This window comes from Salvelinus namaycush, unplaced genomic scaffold (genome assembly GCF_016432855.1).
Source record: "Salvelinus namaycush isolate Seneca unplaced genomic scaffold, SaNama_1.0 Scaffold3130, whole genome shotgun sequence".
Taxonomy (NCBI): Eukaryota; Metazoa; Chordata; class Actinopteri; order Salmoniformes; family Salmonidae; genus Salvelinus; species Salvelinus namaycush.
Genome location: NW_024060043.1, coordinates 617 through 22719, shown reverse-complemented (window position 1 = coordinate 22719; position 22103 = coordinate 617). Strand labels below are relative to the sequence as shown.

Here is a 22103-nt window from a genome sequence, read left to right as displayed (position 1 = left end):
TCATCCCAGCCCTCATAAAATATTTACAAAACAACATCTTATTATTATACTGTATCTTGGGATTTAAAAAATTGGCTGATTTAAAATATTGTCTAAAATGGTACACTCATAATAAATATTTGGTAAAAACTCCCCCCAAGCCTCAAACACTTCTCTATAAAACAAAGGTATATTACCTAACATTTCCTTTTTCATACACATCAATAAACCATTGTCCCCCATCCTCCCAACCTCCTGCAAATACTCCTTAAAAAATCTTTTCCATCCATAATCTAATTCCCCATATAAATATTTACGTACCATTTTGACTCTAATTGCTGTTTTCCTCACATTTAAATCCACCAACTTCAAGCCCCCCTCCTCATAACCTGCAATCAAAGTTTTAAAAGCTATTTTCACCCCCTTCCCTTCCCATAAAAAATCAACTACAATTTTATTCATTTCAGATAAAACCCATTCTGGCATATCCAAAACATTCATTACATAAATAAAAATTGACATCAACAATGAATTTATGACAATTACTTTCCCTTTTAATTTCAAAGACCTCCCCCTCCACATATTTACCACCTTCCTAACTTTGTTTATAACCCCACTCCATGTCATATCCCTAGCTTCCTGTTCCTTCACCCCTAAAAACACACCTAACACCTTAAAATAATCATTTACCATTTTAAAAGGAAAAATCTCCTCATTAATCTTCCCAACATACATTATTACTGACTTCTCCATATTCACTTTTGCTCCTGAGGCTTTCTCATATACTTTAAAACACTCCATCACCCTTTTAACACTTTCCTCATCTCTAACTGTTATTGTGGTATCGTCTGCATATTGATGAATTAAACTAAAACCTCCTTGCGGAGTCTCTACACAATTTATAAAATGATCTTTTTTAAGGTATGCCGCTAAGGGTTCTACCGATAAAACATACAGTAATGCTGATAAAGGGCACCCCTGTCTCACTGATCTCTCAAGAATAAAAGAATCTGTTAAAACCCCATTACATTTTACCCTACTTTTTGCCTTTCTATATAATAATTTTATCCATCCTATTATTCTATTTCCAAACCCATATTTTTCCAGTACCCTAAACATAAAATCATGTTCCACCCTGTCAAAAGCTTTATTAAAATCTATACTTAAAACAATTCCCCCTCTCTTATCGCTATTCATTTTATTTATCACATCTCTAAGTGTAATGATGGTATCAGCTATGTCTCTTCCAGGCACACTATAATTTTGTGTAGGTGCTATAATATCATTTAAAACCATCTTCATCCTATTCGCCAATATCTTAGCTAAAATCTTATAATCTGAATTTAATAAACTAATTGGCCTATAATTTTCTAATTTCATTTTGCTCCCCTTATTTTTATATAAAACCGATATCAGTCCTGTCACCATGGAGTCTGAAACAGTATTATTATCTTCCATATATTGATACACTTCCATTAAAATCGGTGCTAAAAAACTTTCATACATTTTGTAAAACTCTGCAATTAGTCCATCTACTCCAGGACTTTTATTTATTTGTAATCCCTTAATTGCATCTTTCACTTCATCCACTGTTATCTTCCTATCACATATTTGCTTTTCCTCAACACCAATTTGCACATCCACACTACCTAAAATCTCCTTTACACACTCTTCATCCACCTCCCCTTTCTTAAATAAATCCTTATAAAAATTCTGTACAGTTTCTAATATCTCAACATAATCATTTACCACTTCACCCTTTACATTTTCTATCTCACTAATATATGATTTCGTCTGTTTAGTTTTCTCTAAACCAAGAAAAAAAGACGTACATTTCTCCCCTTCTAAAACATACTTTGCCCTACTTCTAATAGATGCCCCCTTACATTTATCTATTTCACATTTGCTCAATTGTGCCTTTAAATCTAAAAACCTTTCAATATTATAAATAGGATCAATATCACATTTCCTCATTTCTTCATTCAATTTTGCTCTTAAATAATTTTCTTCTCTTGTCATCCTACTCCTTTTCTTCCTTGCATATCTAATACTAAAATCTTTTATTTTTTTCTTAACATTTTCCCACCACTGGCACTTATCATTCCCTTTTTGCTTATCCTCCATTTCATGTTCTATCAAAGATTTAAGTTGTATTCCATATTCCTCATCACCTAGATACCTTGCATTCATACACCACACTCCCCCCCCTTTCCCCTCCCTATCTAACCCCACCGAAAATGTTAACCCAGCATGATCACTAAAAGTTGTAAAAATATACTTAATATCCTTCATAAAATTCCTTAACCCTTCATTTACTAAAACCAGATCTATCCGTGTCTGTTTCAACTCCCCTAAAACCACCTGCCTTCTAGAAAATTCTCTCTTGTACGGATTCTCATCCCTCCATATATCAATCATTCCTTTTTCTATCATCATCTTCTTTAAAACCCCCCTAGATACATCACTTCTAAAAATAGCTCCTCTTGTCATATCCAGTCTATCCATTTTAACATTAAAATCCCCAACTACAATACAGTTTCCCTCACACCATTTTCCTATTTCTAAAAATAAATCTTTGCGCTCTATTTCAGTATTAGGCGCATAAATATTTATAATTCTAAAAACCCTACTCATATATTCAAAATCTACAATTAAAATCCTCCCATTATTATCATTATATATCTGTTTCACATTATCCACCACATCCTTCCTCAATAAAATAGCAACCCCACTTGAATTCCCCCTGCCATTGTTAACAAAAATAAAATCTCTCCATATTTTTTTTACTTCTAAAATACATACATTGTCCCAATGTGTTTCTTGCAGGCATAAAATATCCGAATTCTTCATTTTAACTATTCTTTGAAATTTTTCCATTGTTCTTAAACCATTCGCATTGATTGACATACAATTAACCATTCCAATAAATAATAATAAGAAAATATATTTTCTCATTTTCCTCTACCTTTTGTCATGTTTTCTTCCTTTTTCGTCCTTTTTCACCTCCAACGCCACTTTCCTCTTCCTGTAGCTTACCCTTGCTCTATCAATCTTTTCCATGTCTTCTGAATCTGAAATTGCCTCTAAATCCATCTCTTCCAACCAACTCGAATTCTTCTTTCCTGTGCCTGTTGTGCTGCTTGTATCCATTTGCGTCTCCTGTATAGTTGTCAGCATCCCACTCCCCTCCACTTCACCTCCTTCCGAAGCACCCACATAGCCCGAGGCCCCCCCCAAAAACTGTGAGTCCCCAGTGCCTCCACCCATCCCACTCCCGTCCTCCTCCTGAAAACTCCCTCTTCTTATCTCTGAATCCATACTGCCTCCTATTTCCTCCGTCTTCTGTTCCATCTTTTCCCCTCTTCTTTTCTCCGTCTCTCCTCCCTCCACCACGTCTTCTCCTCCATCGTCTTCTTCTACTCGGGGTGATACATCAGCCTCCACAAAAAGATCCTGGCTCCCCTCCTCATTCACAACCTCTCCACATTTGCACTCGTCAGCTCTCATGCGACATCCTTCGCAAAATGCCCTTTCCTTTCCACCTACACATTCTCTTGCATAATGCCCTTGCTTCCCGCACTTATAACATTTAAATTCAGGGCAGTCCTTCACAATATGCCCAGGCTGAATACAAAGCCTACAAACTCTGACCTGCTTATCATGCATGACTCTAAAGTACTCTCCACCTTCAAGCGTATCAAACTTTGTAGAGTACGGCAGTGATTTCACAGTATCAGTGAATTTGACTTTGCAGTATCTCGTGCCATCTGCTATATCCGTGCCTGGCCAAACTCTCCTCCTGATTTCAGAGACTGCTGATACACCCCAGCTACATAGCTTGCCCAATATAGCACTGTCTTCCATGTATACAGGCAGATTCATGAACGACACCACCACTTCCTTCACATTAATATCTCTCGCCAGTATCTTGGTGTCCTTTATTCGTATTCCATCCATTAGCCGTTCTTTTCCTTTTTCATTCCTCATCGTAACTTCATACTTCTTTTCTCCTTTCATTCGGCATCCCACCACCTCTCCACACACCTCCTTAATTGCTCTTAGTAGTTCCATTGTCGTCACTTTGTCTTCTCCTTCCAACTCAATTGCCACCGTGTATTCTTTTCCATATTTCATTCCTTCTTTATCTTCATTTTTCTTCCGTTGCGCATTTTCGTTGTCTTTGTCCATTCCGTTTGTCGTTGCCATGTTGTCCGTCATAATATATCAAAAAATGGGTCCAAAAAAGGCTCTCCCCCAAGCAGAAAAACTGCAAGGGGGAAGACTAACCAAACTTTAAACTATTCAACTGAAGAAAATAATAAATTATATTGCAAAAACCAATTAATTAACAAAAATAGCTCTCGAGCAAACACTCTCCAGCAAACACTCACTCACAGCTCAAAACTCGCACCTGTCGTCACTTCTCCAATCAGGAAATGCGTATTCAGGCTGGTATGGCCGTAAGCGAAGGTACATCTCTTGGCACACCATATAAAGTCAAAGTGAGTCTGATAAACAGACATTGCATTCTCACCAATTAGATAAGCAGCTTGAACTTTGGCTCACTCAAAAAGTGGAAGAAATTACATATACTGTAGCCATCACTTTTTAGCACAGATAGTTGGATGAAATACAAACAAACCTTGCTAACATTTCAAAGCGAGGGCACATATTTCAGCCTTGTGGGAAAAAACGGACAAATACAATGACTTCTGACAAATACATCATCAGCAACAGTTTCCCATGCAGCTATCCTACTAGCCACAATAAATACACAAAAGCTCTGGATGTTGAAAACCTATTGCATTGTTCTGTGCTAAGGAGGAACGCATGTATGGACAATTTCATATTGGAAGCGCATGACACATCATGACCGGGGGGGGGTTAGAGTGGCTTCTCAACTATCTCCTGATTGAAGTACCAGCGTGGCATAAATACAATGCTGCATTTCGCAACATAATGTTTCGACAAAATGCCAACAATATTTTGCTACAAACAAATGTTTCCACCTTTCGATTGGTCCACAAAGTCTCCTTCACAACTGACTTCAAAGATCTCCATAAGCACAGTCAGTTGACTCAAGTCATCCTTAAGCCTGCCGCCAAGCAACGGTTTATCATTAACAAAGACATCAGGGTAAAGCGCAAACGACCACTACCATAAATTTTGCAATCGAGATTCCCACATTTGGAAAATTCGCAAAGGGGTCAGCACAGCCAGAGTGCAATGGCTGAGCCCCACACTGGGTGAACCACCTTCTTGATCACGGTATCTCTTCTGCTTAGTGGAGGCAAGTCTCTCCAGTGCCAACATTTTCCGCTAACGGTAACCACTTTGTGTTCTGATAATATCATATCACATCGACCTGCGTTAAATGCCGTTTAGGAATGCACTTGCACACAGAGTAGGTGAAAAAGTAGTTTATTTTGTTTACTAGATTATATCAGTGAACCACTAGATTCCCATCATGCAACACTGTCGAAAAAATCACCAATTACTTTTTAATATCTTAACCTATCTGATATCACAAATGTTTGCGATATGACGAAATACAATCACATTCAGACACACACACACACACACAGACAAATGCATGAAACCAATTGATTTATTATCGATAACATCTCAGATTCTCTTGTGCTTTTGATTTACTCCATAAAAGAAGGGTTGTAATTCCAACATGGAAAACACAGGGCCATCAGACACCAGTCCAGTTCCACTCCTCACCAGCATTATTTCCTTTGATCATTTGAACAGGGCGAGGGAGCACAGAGCACACACAAGCTGCATTCAGTAACAATATTCTTATTTGTCTTATAAATAAAAGGCAGTTGCTCCCTGACAACACAAGGAACTTTGATCGTATTAAAAGGGCAGGGGAGACTAGCCCATAGAAGCTGCATTTAGTCAATTCAGCATCAAATGCTTACTACAAGGCAGTGTTGCTGATGAAATAATGCCACACCCCCTAGTGGACAAAAGGCTTACAGCACCTGGTATTCCCAGGCGGTCTCCCATCCAAGTACTAACCAGGCCCGACCCTGCTTAGCTTCCGAGATCAGACGAGATCGGGCGTATTTTTTTTTTTTTTTCTTTTATTATGAAGAAACACATAACATTTACAACATTCAATCAACAATCAAAAGGTTGAACAATTCATCCTTTTACAAAATCAAAAAAAGAAAATAAAATAAAACCTATTAGAAACACAATCATCCACCAAAACCAATTAATAATTAAAAACAAGTTTTCCATTCGACTCAATTTCAATAAAATTGCTCCCCCACACAAACAATTTTTCAAAATTACATCCACCATATTTATATATTACTTCTATATCTTTCTCTAACATACTTCTAAATAAAACCTCTACACTCACAATTTTCCCTTCATAATGTCCCAAATTCCTTCTTAGTCTTACAGCGTATCTGGCATGACTAAGAACAAAATTCATCAAATTAAAATTAATAACTTTGCTTTTCCCAGTTAAACCAAAAAGAAACAACCTCCTCCACTCAACCCCAGCAACAATCTCTTCTCCCCACTGTTGTACTAAAATCCCCTTTAAAAACTTATGAAACTCATCTAATCTACTACATTCAACAAAAAAGTGCATAAAATTTTCCACCCCCGTACCACAAATATCACATTCTCTTTTAATATCTCTATTTATTTGATGTAAAACCACGTTCGTAAAAATTCTATTATGTTTCATTTTAAAATCATTGTCTTCACATTCTATAGAATTATATTTTACATTTACATTCTTCCATATTGATTTTACATCTATATTTGCAAACACCCTAGACCACACTTTTTCCGAAGCAGGAGTTTTTATCTCTCTTAAAATACATTTTTCATAAACTTTTTTAACTTTCAAACCTGACAAATCATGCTTCTTCCCATTACCTTCATAATATAAAACCGGTAAACCCCTAGCTCTTGTTGCCACCTCTTTATTTATTAAAACACCCCACTCCCCAGGAAGACATCCTAATATTCTCTTATACATGTTCTCCACAGTAGTTCTACTTATTTCATCATTTTCTTCAACCACATTATCAAATATTGCCTGACTTGGAAGGAACCCCGGAATTACCTCATATAAGATGTCCCCAATCTGTCTCATCCCAGCCCTCATAAAATATTTACAAAACAACATCTTATTATTATACTGTATCTTGGGATTTAAAAAAATTGGCTGATTTAAAATATTGTCTAAAATGGTACACTCATAATAAATATTTGGTAAAAACTCCCCCCAAGCCTCAAACACTTCTCTATAAAACAAAGGTATATTACCTAACATTTCCTTTTTCATACACATCAATAAACCATTGTCCCCCATCCTCCCAACCTCCTGCAAATACTCCTTAAAAAATCTTTTCCATCCATAATCTAATTCCCCATATAAATATTTACGTACCATTTTGACTCTAATTGCTGTTTTCCTCACATTTAAATCCACCAACTTCAAGCCCCCCTCCTCATAACCTGCAATCAAAGTTTTAAAAGCTATTTTCACCCCCTTCCCTTCCCATAAAAAATCAACTACAATTTTATTCATTTCAGATAAAACCCATTCTGGCATATCCAAAACATTCATTACATAAATAAAAATTGACATCAACAATGAATTTATGACAATTACTTTCCCTTTTAATTTCAAAGACCTCCCCCTCCACATATTTACCACCTTCCTAACTTTGTTTATAACCCCACTCCATGTCATATCCCTAGCTTCCTGTTCCTTCACCCCTAAAAACACACCTAACACCTTAAAATAATCATTTACCATTTTAAAAGGAAAAATCTCCTCATTAATCTTCCCAACATACATTATTACTGACTTCTCCATATTCACTTTTGCTCCTGAGGCTTTCTCATATACTTTAAAACACTCCATCACCCTTTTAACACTTTCCTCATCTCTAACTGTTATTGTGGTATCGTCTGCATATTGATGAATTAAACTAAAACCTCCTTGCGGAGTCTCTACACAATTTATAAAATGATCTTTTTTAAGGTATGCCGCTAAGGGTTCTACCGATAAAACAAACAGTAATGCTGATAAAGGGCACCCCTGTCTCACTGATCTCTCAAGAATAAAAGAATCTGTTAAAACCCCATTACATTTTACCCTACTTTTTGCCTTTCTATATAATAATTTTATCCATCCTATTATTCTATTTCCAAACCCATATTTTTCCAGTACCCTAAACATAAAATCATGTTCCACCCTGTCAAAAGCTTTATTAAAATCTATACTTAAAACAATTCCCCCTCTCTTATCGCTATTCATTTTATTTATCACATCTCTAAGTGTAATGATGGTATCAGCTATGTCTCTTCCAGGCACACTATAATTTTGTGTAGGTGCTATAATATCATTTAAAACCATCTTCATCCTATTCGCCAATATCTTAGCTAAAATCTTATAATCTGAATTTAATAAACTAATTGGCCTATAATTTTCTAATTTCATTTTGCTCCCCTTATTTTTATATAAACCGATATCAGTCCTGTCACCATGGAGTCTGAAACAGTATTATTATCTTCCATATATTGATACACTTCCATTAAAATCGGTGCTAAAAAACTTTCATACATTTTGTAAAACTCTGCAATTAGTCCATCTACTCCAGGACTTTTATTTATTTGTAATCCCTTAATTGCATCTTTCACTTCATCCACTGTTATCTTCCTATCACATATTTGCTTTTCCTCAACACCAATTTGCACATCCACACTACCTAAAATCTCCTTTACACACTCTTCATCCACCTCCCCTTTCTTAAATAAATCCTTATAAAAATTCTGTACAGTTTCTAATATCTCAACATAATCATTTACCACTTCACCCTTTACATTTTCTATCTCACTAATATATGATTTCGTCTGTTTAGTTTTCTCTAAACCAAGAAAAAAAGACGTACATTTCTCCCCTTCTAAAACATACTTTGCCCTACTTCTAATAGATGCCCCCTTACATTTATCTATTTCACATTTGCTCAATTGTGCCTTTAAATCTAAAAACCTTTCAATATTATAAATAGGATCAATATCACATTTCCTCATTTCTTCATTCAATTTTGCTCTTAAATAATTTTCTTCTCTTGTCATCCTACTCCTTTTCTTCCTTGCATATCTAATACTAAAATCTTTTATTTTTTTCTTAACATTTTCCCACCACTGGCACTTATCATTCCCTTTTTGCTTATCCTCCATTTCATGTTCTATCAAAGATTTAAGTTGTATTCCATATTCCTCATCACCTAGATACCTTGCATTCATACACCACACTCCCCCCCCTTTCCCCTCCCTATCTAACCCCACCGAAAATGTTAACCCAGCATGATCACTAAAAGTTGTAAAAATATACTTAATATCCTTCATAAAATTCCTTAACCCTTCATTTACTAAAACCAGATCTATCCGTGTCTGTTTCAACTCCCCTAAAACCACCTGCCTTCTAGAAAATTCTCTCTTGTATCGGATTCTCATCCCTCCATATATCAATCATTCCTTTTTCTATCATCATCTTCTTTAAAACCCCCCTAGATACATCACTTCTAAAAATAGCTCCTCTTGTCATATCCAGTCTATCCATTTTAACATTAAAATCCCCAACTACAATACAGTTTCCCTCACACCATTTTCCTATTTCTAAAAATAAATCTTTGCGCTCTATTTCAGTATTAGGCGCATAAATATTTATAATTCTAAAAACCCTACTCATATATTCAAAATCTACAATTAAAATCCTCCCATTATTATCATTATATATCTGTTTCACATTATCCACCACATCCTTCCTCAATAAAATAGCAACCCCACTTGAATTCCCCCTGCCATTGTTAACAAAAATAAAATCTCTCCATATTTTTTTTACTTCTAAAATACATACATTGTCCCAATGTGTTTCTTGCAGGCATAAAATATCCGAATTCTTCATTTTAACTATTCTTTGAAATTTTTCCATTGTTCTTAAACCATTCGCATTGATTGACATACAATTAACCATTCCAATAAATAATAATAAGAAAATATATTTTCTCATTTTCCTCTACCTTTTGTCATGTTTTCTTCCTTTTTCGTCCTTTTTCACCTCCAGCGCCACTTTCCTCTTCCTGTAGCTTACCCTTGCTCTATCAATCTTTTCCATGTCTTCTGAATCTGAAATTGCCTCTAAATCCATCTCTTCCAACCAACTCGAATTCTTCTTTCCTGTGCCTGTTGTGCTGCTTGTATCCATTTGCGTCTCCTGTATAGTTGTCAGCATCCCACTCCCCTCCACTTCACCTCCTTCCGAAGCACCCACATAGCCCGAGGCCCCCCCCAAAAACTGTGAGTCCCCAGTGCCTCCACCCATCCCACTCCCGTCCTCCTCCTGAAAACTCCCTCTTCTTATCTCTGAATCCATACTGCCTCCTATTTCCTCCGTCTTCTGTTCCATCTTTTCCCCTCTTCTTTTCTCCGTCTCTCCTCCCTCCACCACGTCTTCTCCTCCATCGTCTTCTTCTACTCGGGGTGATACATCAGCCTCCACAAAAAGATCCTGGCTCCCCTCCTCATTCACAACCTCTCCACATTTGCACTCGTCAGCTCTCATGCGACATCCTTCGCAAAATGCCCTTTCCTTTCCACCTACACATTCTCTTGCATAATGCCCTTGCTTCCCGCACTTATAACATTTAAATTCAGGGCAGTCCTTCACAATATGCCCAGGCTGAATACAAAGCCTACAAACTCTGACCTGCTTATCATGCATGACTCTAAAGTACTCTCCACCTTCAAGCGTATCAAACTTTGTAGAGTACGGCAGTGATTTCACAGTATCAGTGAATTTGACTTTGCAGTATCTCGTGCCATCTGCTATATCGGTGCCTGGCCAAACTCTCCTCCTGATTTCAGAGACTGCTGATACACCCCAGCTACATAGCTTGCCCAATATAGCACTGTCTTCCATGTATACAGGCAGATTCATGAACGACACCACCACTTCCTTCACATTAATATCTCTCGCCAGTATCTTGGTGTCCTTTATTCGTATTCCATCCATTAGCCGTTCTTTTCCTTTTTCATTCCTCATCGTAACTTCATACTTCTTTTCTCCTTTCATTCGGCATCCCACCACCTCTCCACACACCTCCTTAATTGCTCTTAGTAGTTCCATTGTCGTCACTTTGTCTTCTCCTTCCAACTCAATTGCCACCGTGTATTCTTTTCCATATTTCATTCTTTCTTTATCTTCATTTTTCTTCCGTTGCGCATTTTCGTTGTCCTTTTCCATTCCGTTTGTCGTTGCCATGTTGTCCGTCATAATATATCAAAAAATGGGTCCAAAAAAGGCTCTCCCCCAAGCAGAAAACCTGCAAGGGGGAAGACTAACCAAACTTTAAACTATTCAACTGAAGAAAATAATAAATTATATTGCAAAAACCAATTAATTAACAAAAATAGCTCTCGAGCAAACACTCTCCAGCAAACACTCACTCACAGCTCAGACACTCGCACCTGTCGTCACTTCTCCAATCAGGATGGGCGTATTCAGGCTGGTATGGCCGTAAGCTAAGGTGCATCTCTTGGCACACCATATAAAGTCAAAGTGAGTCTGATAAACAGACATTGCATTCTCACCAATTAGATAAGCAGCTTGAACTTTGGCTCACTCAAAAAGTGGAAGAAATTACATATACTGTAGCCATCACTTTTTAGCACAGATAGTTGGATGAAATACAAACAAACCTTGCAAACATTTCTAAGCGAGGGACACATATTTCAGCCTTGTGGGAAAAAACGGACAAATACAATGACTTCTGACAAATACATCATCAGCAACAGTTTCCCATGCAGCTATCCTACTAGCCACAATAAATACACAAAAGCTCTGGATGTTGAAAACCTATTGCATTGTTCTGTGCTAAGGAGGAACGCATGTATGGACAATTTCATATTGGAAGCGCATGACACATCATGACCGGGGGGGGGTTAGAGTGGCTTCTCAACTATCTCCTGATTGAAGTACCAGCGTGGCATAAATACAATGCTGCATTTCGCAACATAATGTTTTGACAAAATGCCAACAATATTTTGCTACAAACAAATGTTTCCACCTTTCGATTGGTCCACAAAGTCTCCTTCACAACTGACTTCAAAGATCTCCATAAGCACAGTCAGTTGACTCAAGTCATCCTTAAGCCTGCCGCCAAGCAACGGTTTATCATTAACAAAGACATCAGGGTAAAGCGCAAACGAGCACTACCATAAATTTTGCAATTGAGATTCCCACATTTGGAAAATTCGCAAGGGGTCAGCACAGCCAGAGTGGAATGGCTGAGCCCCACACCGGGTGAACTAGCTTCTTGATCACGGTATCTCTTCTGCTTAGTGGAGGGCAAGTCTCTCCAGTGCCAACATTTTCCGCTAACGGTAACCACTTTGTGTTCTGATAATATCATATCACATCGACCTGCGTTAAATGCCGTTTAGGAATGCACTTGCACACAGAGTAGTGAAAAAGTAGTTTATTTTGTTTACTAGATTATATCAGTGAACCACTAGATTCCCATCATGCAACACTGTCGAAAAAATCACCAATTACTTTTTAATATCTTAACCTATCTGATATCACAAATGTTTGCGATATGACGAAATACAATCACATTCAGACACACACACACAGACAAATGCATGAAACCAATTGATTTATTATCGATAACATCTCAGATTCTCTTGTGCTTTTGATTTACTCCATAAAAGAAGGGTTGTAATTCCAACATGGAAAACACAGGGCCATCAGACACCAGTCCAGTTCCACTCCTCACCAGCATTATTTCCTTTGATCATTTGAACAGGGCGAGGGAGCACAGAGCACACACAAGCTGCATTCAGTAACAATATTCTTATTTGTCTTATAAATAAAAGGCAGTTGCTCCCTGACAACACAAGGAACTTTGATCGTATTAAAAGGGCAGGGGAGACTAGCCCATAGAAGCTGCATTTAGTCAATTCAGCATCAAATGCTTACTACAAGGCAGTGTTGCTGATGAAATAATGCCACACCCCCTAGTGGACAAAAGGCTTACAGCACCTGGTATTCCCAGGCGGTCTCCCATCCAAGTACTAACCAGGCCCGACCCTGCTTAGCTTCCGAGATCAGACGAGATCGGGCGTATTTTTTTTTTTTTTTTTTTTTTTTATTATAAAAAATTCTTGTTTTACAATATTTACAAATTCAATATGCAAAAACCATTTCAATCAATACATTTTTAAACATAGGCAGGCAAACAATTCACCCCCTATCAAATCAAAAAAACCAAAGAAATTAAAATACCAGAATTATACAACCAATGCATACAAGACTTTATTAAGACAAATTCCACAAAAAAATAAAAATAAAAATAAAAATAAAAATAAATAAAAAATAATATCTCCAACACTTTACACATCAAAACCCATACACCAAACCACCATCCTCCCCCACAGTAATAAATCCACAATCCTTCATAAACACCTTCTCAAAATCCTCCTGCTTAGACCTATACATCAAATCTACATCCTTCCTTATCAATCCTTCAAATACCTTCCACACTGTCACCCTCTTTCCCTCAAACCTTGCCAAGTTCCTCCTAGAATATACCGCATACCTTGCATGTGATAGCATAAAATTCAACAATACAATATTCACCCCCCTCACATGCTGACCCACTCCAAACAATACCAACCACCTCCAATCAACCCCACCTATTATCTCTTCTCCCCAGTACCTCCCCATTTCCCTCAACCTCACATAAAACCCAGCCACATCAACACATTCAAACATCATGTGCATCAGATTTTCATCCTCATCTCTACATACATCACACACACGAGACACTGACCTGTCTACCTGATGTAACACCACCTTAGTAAAAACACGGTTGTGCCTCAACATAAAGTCAAAATGGGTACATTCTAGACTGTTGAGCCTCACTACCATGTTTTCCCACAACGTCTCAACTTCCATCCCTGGAAAAACTTGCCTCCACACTTTCTCCGATGCCGGCGCTCTGACCTTCCTGGTAATAATCGCCCAGTATAAGGCCCTCACCTGAGTAGAGGATAAGGCTTGCATGGTTTCTCCACATTTCACCTTCATCTCAGGCAAGGTCTCTAAGACTCCATTACTCGAATGATTGTCCAGCAGCCTCACCCACTCCCCTGGAACACACTCCTTTATCCTCTCATACATTCGCAACACCGTCCCTTTTCTGACATCTTCATCTATACCCCAGACAGTATCTACGATCGCCTGATCAGGCAGGAACCCCGGCACCACCTCATACCTAAAGTCCCTCACTCTTATCATGCCTGCCTTCATTATTACCTTACTCTCCATCATCTTTCCCTCTGATTTCAGCATTGGGTTCAGAAAAACTGGTATATTCAAAATCACCCCTATAGAGTCACACTCATAACTTACCTGCGGTAAGAACTCTGCCCAGGCCCTGAACACCTCCTGGTAAAACTCAGGCACCTCTGCATACATGCTAGGCTTAAAACACATTAACAACCCGTAATCCCCACAACCTCCACTCCTATGCAACCAATGTCTGAAAAACTCCTTCCACCCCTGACCCTCCTCCCCATACAAAAACCGTTGCACTCTCTTAACCCTCATGGCTTTTAACTTCACTTCCAGATCTATTAATCTCAACCCACCCCTATCATAATTTGCTATCATCACATCGTGAGCAATCTTCACCCCCTTCCCACCCCACAGGAAATCAGACACTAAATTATTAATTCCCTTCACAACCCATTCCGGCATGTCCATAACCCCTAAGGTATACACACATTTGGACATCAACAATGCATTCACCACCACCACTTTCCCCCTCAATTTTAATTTCCTTTGTTTCCAACAATTTAAAGTCGTCTTTATTTTATTAATCACCCCTATCCAAGTTAAGTCCCTCGCCTCCCGCTCATCTACCCCAATATTCACACCTAAAATTCTCACATGCCCCTTAACAGTCTTAAAAGGAATGTTACATGTACTTATAACATTATCATCAGCACATAACATTTGTGACTTTTCTACATTCACCTTAGCCCCAGAAGCTCTCCCATACACATCAAAACACTTCATCAGACAATTCACACTCTCTCCATCCCGCACAGTACATGTGGTATCATCAGCATAATGGTGCATTACACTGACGCCTCCCCCCATCACGCTTTACAAACGCCGCTAAAGGCTCTACTGAGATGCTGTATAGCAATGCAGACAATGGACAACCCTGCCTAACAGACCTGCCCAGGGGAAAGGAATCAGTTAGCACACCATTACATTTAACGACACTGCAAGCTGACCCATACAAAAGCTTCACCCATTCTTTAAGACGAGGCCCGAACCCAAATCTTGCCAAAGCCTCTAATAGGAACCGATGCTCCACCCGATCAAAAGCTTTATTCAGATCTAGACAGAGCACCGCCCCTCCCACTTCCTGCATCTGCTTCACTACATCTCGGATAGTGCAGAGGGTGTCCACTACATCCCGCCCTGGAACTCCATAGGCCTGAGTAGGTGCTATGATGCTTCCCATCACCTTATTCAACCTATTTGCCATTATCTTAGCTAGCACCTTATTGTCTGAGTTCAAAAGGGTTATTGGTCTGTAGTTCTCTAATTTCAGTCTGCTCCCCTTCCCTTTATATAACATAGTCAACACACCCATAGCTAAAGATTCAGGGACCACCCTCTTCTCCTCCATACACACATACACACGCAGCATCAGTGGGGCCAGTATGTCCCTAAACTCTCGGTAAAATTCTGCAGTCAGACCATCTGAACCCGGGCTCTTATTTAAGTTCAGGCCCAAGATAGCAGCTTTAATCTCTGCCAATGTAAAATCAGCATCACACATCTCTGCATCCTCAGTCGACACCCTAGCCTCCACTGCTTCTAGCACTCTTCTCATACTCACTTCATCTACCCCGCCCGACGTAAATAAGCCCTTATAAAAGGAATGCACTGTATTTAAAATTCCTTCCAGATCTGTCACCCTCTCCCCTCTCTCATTTAACAGCTCCGTTAGAAAACTCCTTTCCTGCATCCTCCTTTCTAACCCCAGGAAAAAAGCAGTATTCTTCTCCCCATCCACCACATACTGTGCTCTACTCCTCACCACTGCCCCCATACACCTGTGCCTCTCTACTACCCTCAACTCCTCCCTCACCCTCAGGTACTCTGTAACATCATAGCCTGGACAGTTTTCTACCTTTTCTAATTCCAATAACAGGCGGGATTTAAGAATCCTCTCCTCCCTCCTCCTTAACACATTTGCCTGTCTTGCACTAGATATTGCCAGCCTCTTGAACTCCCCTTTTAATCCTTCCCACCACACACTCACATCAGACTCAAATAGAGGATCTGACACGGCGTCTTTCACACACTCTTTCACTGCTGCCTTAAACCCCTCATCCTTCAGCAGACTGGCATTAAGACACCACAAACCCCCCCCCCCCCTCCCCTCCCCTGATGCACCCAGCCGGAAAAGCAGAGCATCATGGTCACTAAAAAATGTCTGAGAATACTCTACCCCCGCAACCAAGTGCGCAACCTCTCTATGAGCGAGACACAAATCTATACGTGACTGCTTGAGCTCACCCCTCACCACTTGTCTTCGAGAGAACACCCGCTTATCTGGATTCCTCTCCCTCCATATATCCACCCAATCCTCATCCCGCATTAGCCTTACTAGCGCTCCCCTAGATGAGTCAGAGCCAAAATGTGCGCTACTTGAGGCATCTAGCCTATCCATCCATACATTAAAATCTCCCACAAGCAGACAGTTCTTCCCACATAATCCCCCCATTGACATAAACATAACCCTCCTCTCAATTTCTTTATTAGGAGCATACACATTGTATAACGAGTACTCTACATCTTGATAAGTGAAACCCACTCCCACCATTCGACCCACAGTGTCAGCACATAACAAATTTATATTAGACACAACATTATGTTTTACCAAAATAGCTACCCCACATGCCCGCACAGTACCATTACTTACGTATATTTGTCCATTCCATCTCTGCCTTACATTGTCCATATACGGCTCAGTCCAATGAGTCTCCTGAAGACATAGTATGTCCGCAGAGAAGGCTTCCAACACTAGCTCTAGCTTTTCTTTGCTACGAAGTCCATTAGTGTTGATAGATACAACTCTCACCATTATGAATATAAAGAGGAGGGGATGAATCCAGTCCTTCCTGATTGATCTTTTACCTTTTTTTTTTTCTTGGTTATCATGTTCCTTTTACTATCCCTCCGCAGAGATTGTATGTGCTCCTTCTCTTCCTCCGTCAGCTCTTCTTCCGACCCTTTTCGTTTGTAAGAGTCATCCCTTGCAGGATCCACCTCCCTAGAGTAGCCTCCCTGGACTTCAGACACATTCGGGATCTCCACTTCACCTGCAGAACCCGAAGCCAATGCCTCTCCATGTGCTTCTTTTTCAAACCACTCTACCCCCCCCTCTCCACGAGGAACGCCCTCCAACTCCACATCATCCAGGCTTGAACTTATCCCTCCATCCTTTAATGCCTCCTTTCCTACAGGACAAGGCCCCGTCTCTGCTTCATCCTCCGACTGCCTCTGGTCTTCTTCTCCCTCCCTCTCTCCCTGGGACTGCTCGCTCATGCCGATCTCATCCCCCGTTCCTTCCATCTCGCTCTCCTCCATGACACTATTTCCGCTGAAGACCTGTGATGCCAAGTCATGAGCATCTTCACCATGGGAACATGAGCACTGCGCAACACTCCTCCCGCATCCAACACAACCGCGCTCTCTTCTCCCATTGCACTCTCGTGCGTAATGCCCCTGCTCACCACACTTATGACATGCGAAATCAGGGCACTCACGTAGCACGTGCCCTGGCTGGATACACAGCCTACAGACCTTCACCTGACGATCGTGTATTACTCTAAAATACTCAGCCCCTTCCATCGTTTCAAATTTGGCCGAATATGGCAGCGAGCGCACAGTGTCTGTGAACTTTACTTTGCAGAAGCGCGTCCCATCGGCAACTTCCGTCCCTGGCCAGTAGCGCCTTTTCACCGGTGATACAGCAGACACACCCCATGCTCTTAGCCGTTCTGTGATGTCCTCGTCTGTAATATATACTGGGAGGTTTAAGAAGGATACAACCATCTCATCCAGCGAAAGATCCTTTCCCATGATTCGACAGCTCCGGATTTTAAATCCATCCATCAGTTTTTCCTTCCCTCTCGCACTTGATAGCGTCACTTCATATCGTTTTTCATCTTTGACCCGACATCCGCAGACCAGTCCACAAACTTCTTTAATCCCTCTCAATAGCTCCATCATTGTAATTTTCTCCTCTCCCATAATTTCCACAGCCACTGTTAAATTCTTTTCATACTTTTGCTTCTGTCTTGTTGTAGCGCCATTTTCCATGTTTCCTTTGTTCGTCATCTTTTTACCAGCGTGGGTCCAAGCCATTGTATCCATCCTCAAAAACGACAGGAGGAAAGTCCCCCAAACAGCAATATGCTGTCGGGGAACAACCCCAAACTATAACTCAAACTTAATCAATTCACAAAAAGGAGATTGTACTTCAAAAAGCCCAAAAACTCAAACACAAACTCTCTGGAGCAAACACTCAGACTCAGCGCAATCACTCACACCTGTGTCAATTACCCAACAACAGGTGCGTATTCAGGCTGGTATGGCCGTAAGCGAAGGTACATCTCTTGGCACACCATATAAAGTCAAAGTGAGTCTGATAAACAGACATTGCATTCTCACCAATTAGATAAGCAGCTTGAACTTTGGCTCACTCAAAAAGTGGAAGAAATTACATATACTGTAGCCATCACTTTTTAGCACAGATAGTTGGATGAAATACAAACAAACCTTGCAAACATTTCTAAGCGAGGGCACATATTTCAGCCTTGTGGGAAAAAACGGACAAATACAATGACTTCTGACAAATACATCATCAGCAACAGTTTCCCATGCAGCTATCCTACTAGCCACAATAAATACACAAAAGCTCTGGATGTTGAAAACCTATTGCATTGTTCTGTGCTAAGGAGGAACGCATGTATGGACAATTTCATATTGGAAGCGCATGACACATCATGACCGGGGGGGGTTAGAGTGGCTTCTCAACTATCTCCTGATTGAAGTACCAGCGTGGCATAAATACAATGCTGCATTTCGCAACATAATGTTTCGACAAAATGCCAACAATACTTTGCTACAAACAAATGTTTCCACCTTTCGATTGGTCCACAAAGTCTCCTTCACAACTGACTTCAAAGATCTCCATAAGCACAGTCAGTTGACTCAAGTCATCCTTAAGCCTGCCGCCAAGCAACGGTTTATCATTAACAAAGACATCAGGGTAAAGCGCAAACGAGCACTACCATAAATTTTGCAAATGAGATTCCCACATTTGGAAAATTTACAAGGGGTCAGCACAGCCAGAGTGGAATGGCTGAGCCCCACCCCGGGTGAACCAGCTTCTTGATCACGGTATCTCTTCTGCTTAGTGGAGGGCAAGTCTCTCCAGTGCCAACATTTTCCGCTAACGGTAACCACTTTGTGTTCTGATAATATCATATCACATCGACCTGCGTTAAATGCCGTTTAGGAATGCACTTGCACACAGAGTAGTGAAAAAGTAGTTTATTTTGTTTACTAGATTATATCAGTGAACCACTAGATTCCCATCATGCAACACTGTCGAAAAAATCACCAATTACTTTTTAATATCTTAACCTATCTGATATCACAAATGTTTGCGATATGACGAAATACAATCACATTCAGACACACACACACACACACACACACAGACAAATGCATGAAACCAATTGATTTATTATCGATAACATCTCAGATTCTCTTGTGCTTTTGATTTACTCCATAAAAGAAGGGTTGTAATTCCAACATGGAAAACACAGGGCCATCAGACACCAGTCCAGTTCCACTCCTCACCAGCATTATTTCCTTTGATCATTTGAACAGGGCGAGGGAGCACAGAGCACACACAAGCTGCATTCAGTAACAATATTCTTATTTGTCTTATAAATAAAAGGCAGTTGCTCCCTGACAACACAAGGAACTTTGATCGTATTAAAAGGGCAGGGGAGACTAGCCCATAGAAGCTGCATTTAGTCAATTCAGCATCAAATGCTTACTACAAGGCAGTGTTGCTGATGAAATAATGCCACACCCCCTAGTGGACAAAAGGCTTACAGCACCTGGTATTCCCAGGCGGTCTCCCATCCAAGTACTAACCAGGCCCGACCCTGCTTAGCTTCCGAGATCAGACGAGATCGGGCGTATTCAGACTGGTATGGCCGTAAGCGATGTTGCATCTCTTGGCACACCATATAAAGTCAAAGTGAGTCTGATAAACAGACATTGCATTCTCACCAATTAGATAAGCAGCTTGAACTTTGGCTCACTCAAAAAGTGGAAGAAATTACATATACTGTAGCCATCACTTTTTAGCACAGATAGTTGGATGAAATACAAACAAACCTTGCAAACATTTCTAAGCGAGTGCACATATTTCAACCTTGTGGGAAAAAACGGACAAATACAATGACTTCTGACAAATACATCATCAGCAACAGTTTCCCATGCAGCTATCCTACTAGCCACAATAAATACACAAAAGCTCTGGATGTTGAAAACCTATTGCATTGTTCTGTGCTAAGGAGGAACGCATGTATGGACAATTTCATATTGGAAGCGCATGACACATCATGACCGGGGGGGGGGGGGGGGTTAGAGTGGCTTCTCAACTATCTCCTGATTGAAGTACCAGCGTGGCATAAATACAATGCTGCATTTCGCAACATAATGTTTTGACAAAATGCCAACAATATTTTGCTACAAACAAATGTTTCCACCTTTCGATTGGTCCACAAAGTCTCCTTCACAACTGACTTCAAAGATCTCCATAAGCACAGTCAGTTGACTAAAGTCATCCTTAAGCCTGCCGCCAAGCAACATTTTTTCATTAACAAAGACATCAGGGTAAAGCGCAAACGAGCACTACCATAAATTTTGCAATCAAGATTACCACATTTGGAAAATTCGCAAGGGGTCAGCACAGCCAGAGTGCAATAGCTGAGCCCCACAGCAGGTGATCCACCTTCTTGATCACGGTATCTCTTCTGCTTAGTGGAGGAAAAGTCTCTCCAGTGCCAACATTTTCCGCTAACGGTAACCACTTTGTGTTCTGATAATATCATATCACATCGACCTGCGTTAAATGCCGTTTAGGAATGCACTTGCACACAGAGTAGTGAAAAAGTAGTTTATTTTGTTTACTAGATTATATCAGTGAACCACTAGATTCCCATCATGCAACACTGTCGAAAAAATCACCAATTACTTTTTAACTTCTTATGGCTGCAGGGGGCGTTACTGAGTAGCCAGCTAAATCGTGCCCATTTCAAACGGCCTCGTACTCAATTCTTGCTCGTACAATATGCATATTATTATTATTATTGGATAGAAAACACTCTCTAGTTTCTATAGCCGTTGGAATTTTGTCTCTGAGTGAAACAGAACTCCTTCTACAGCACTTTTCCTGACAGGGAGTCAGATTTCAGAAATCTTGGCCCCTGATCTGGGGTCGGTTTTAAGGTCCCTGTAAATGCTATGAGGATACAAACACTGCTTACGTCTTCCCCTGGATGTCAGTACGTGGTAACGCTTTGAATGGAGTCGATTGCGCAATCAGGGCCTGTATAAAACACCAAATACCGGAAGTAGCTTTCTTTTGCTGCCTGCGCCTGACGCACGAAGGACGTCGGACTCGCCTCCTTCCAACCTGTTGTTTAGCCAGTAATATTTCTCCGGTCATGTTGTTACTCGTTATAGGTGTTAAAAACATCATAAGGTAGTTAATTTGAACCGTTTTATAGCAATTTATATCCGTTTAGGGCGATTTTATGGCATTTCTGTGTAATACACTTTGAAGCGCTGGGCACTTTTCGAGTGCATGGTGAACGTTAGTGACCATTTCGACCGGACAAGAGGAGATCTTTCGACCAAAAGACGATTAGACCGGAGAAAGGATTCATTGCCCAAG

The 22103-nt window shown here is 40.1% G+C and overlaps 1 non-coding gene and 4 pseudogenes across 1 annotated transcript; all 5 read right to left on the bottom strand.

The window, feature by feature from the left end:
• Nucleotides 1–5116: 5116 nt before the first annotated feature.
• LOC120039957 lies at nucleotides 5117–5267 on the bottom strand (annotated as a pseudogene).
• Nucleotides 5268–12223: 6956 nt separating this feature from the next.
• Nucleotides 12224–12373, bottom strand: LOC120039956 (annotated as a pseudogene).
• A 7022-nt stretch (nucleotides 12374–19395) lies between these two features.
• On the bottom strand, nucleotides 19396–19545 carry LOC120039954 (annotated as a pseudogene).
• A 699-nt stretch (nucleotides 19546–20244) lies between these two features.
• Nucleotides 20245–20363, bottom strand: LOC120039952. The gene has a single exon (XR_005475553.1). It is a non-coding gene; the product is annotated as a 5S ribosomal RNA (ribosomal RNA).
• Nucleotides 20364–21041: 678 nt separating this feature from the next.
• Nucleotides 21042–21191, bottom strand: LOC120039955 (annotated as a pseudogene).
• Between the last annotated feature and the right edge of the window lie 912 nt (nucleotides 21192–22103).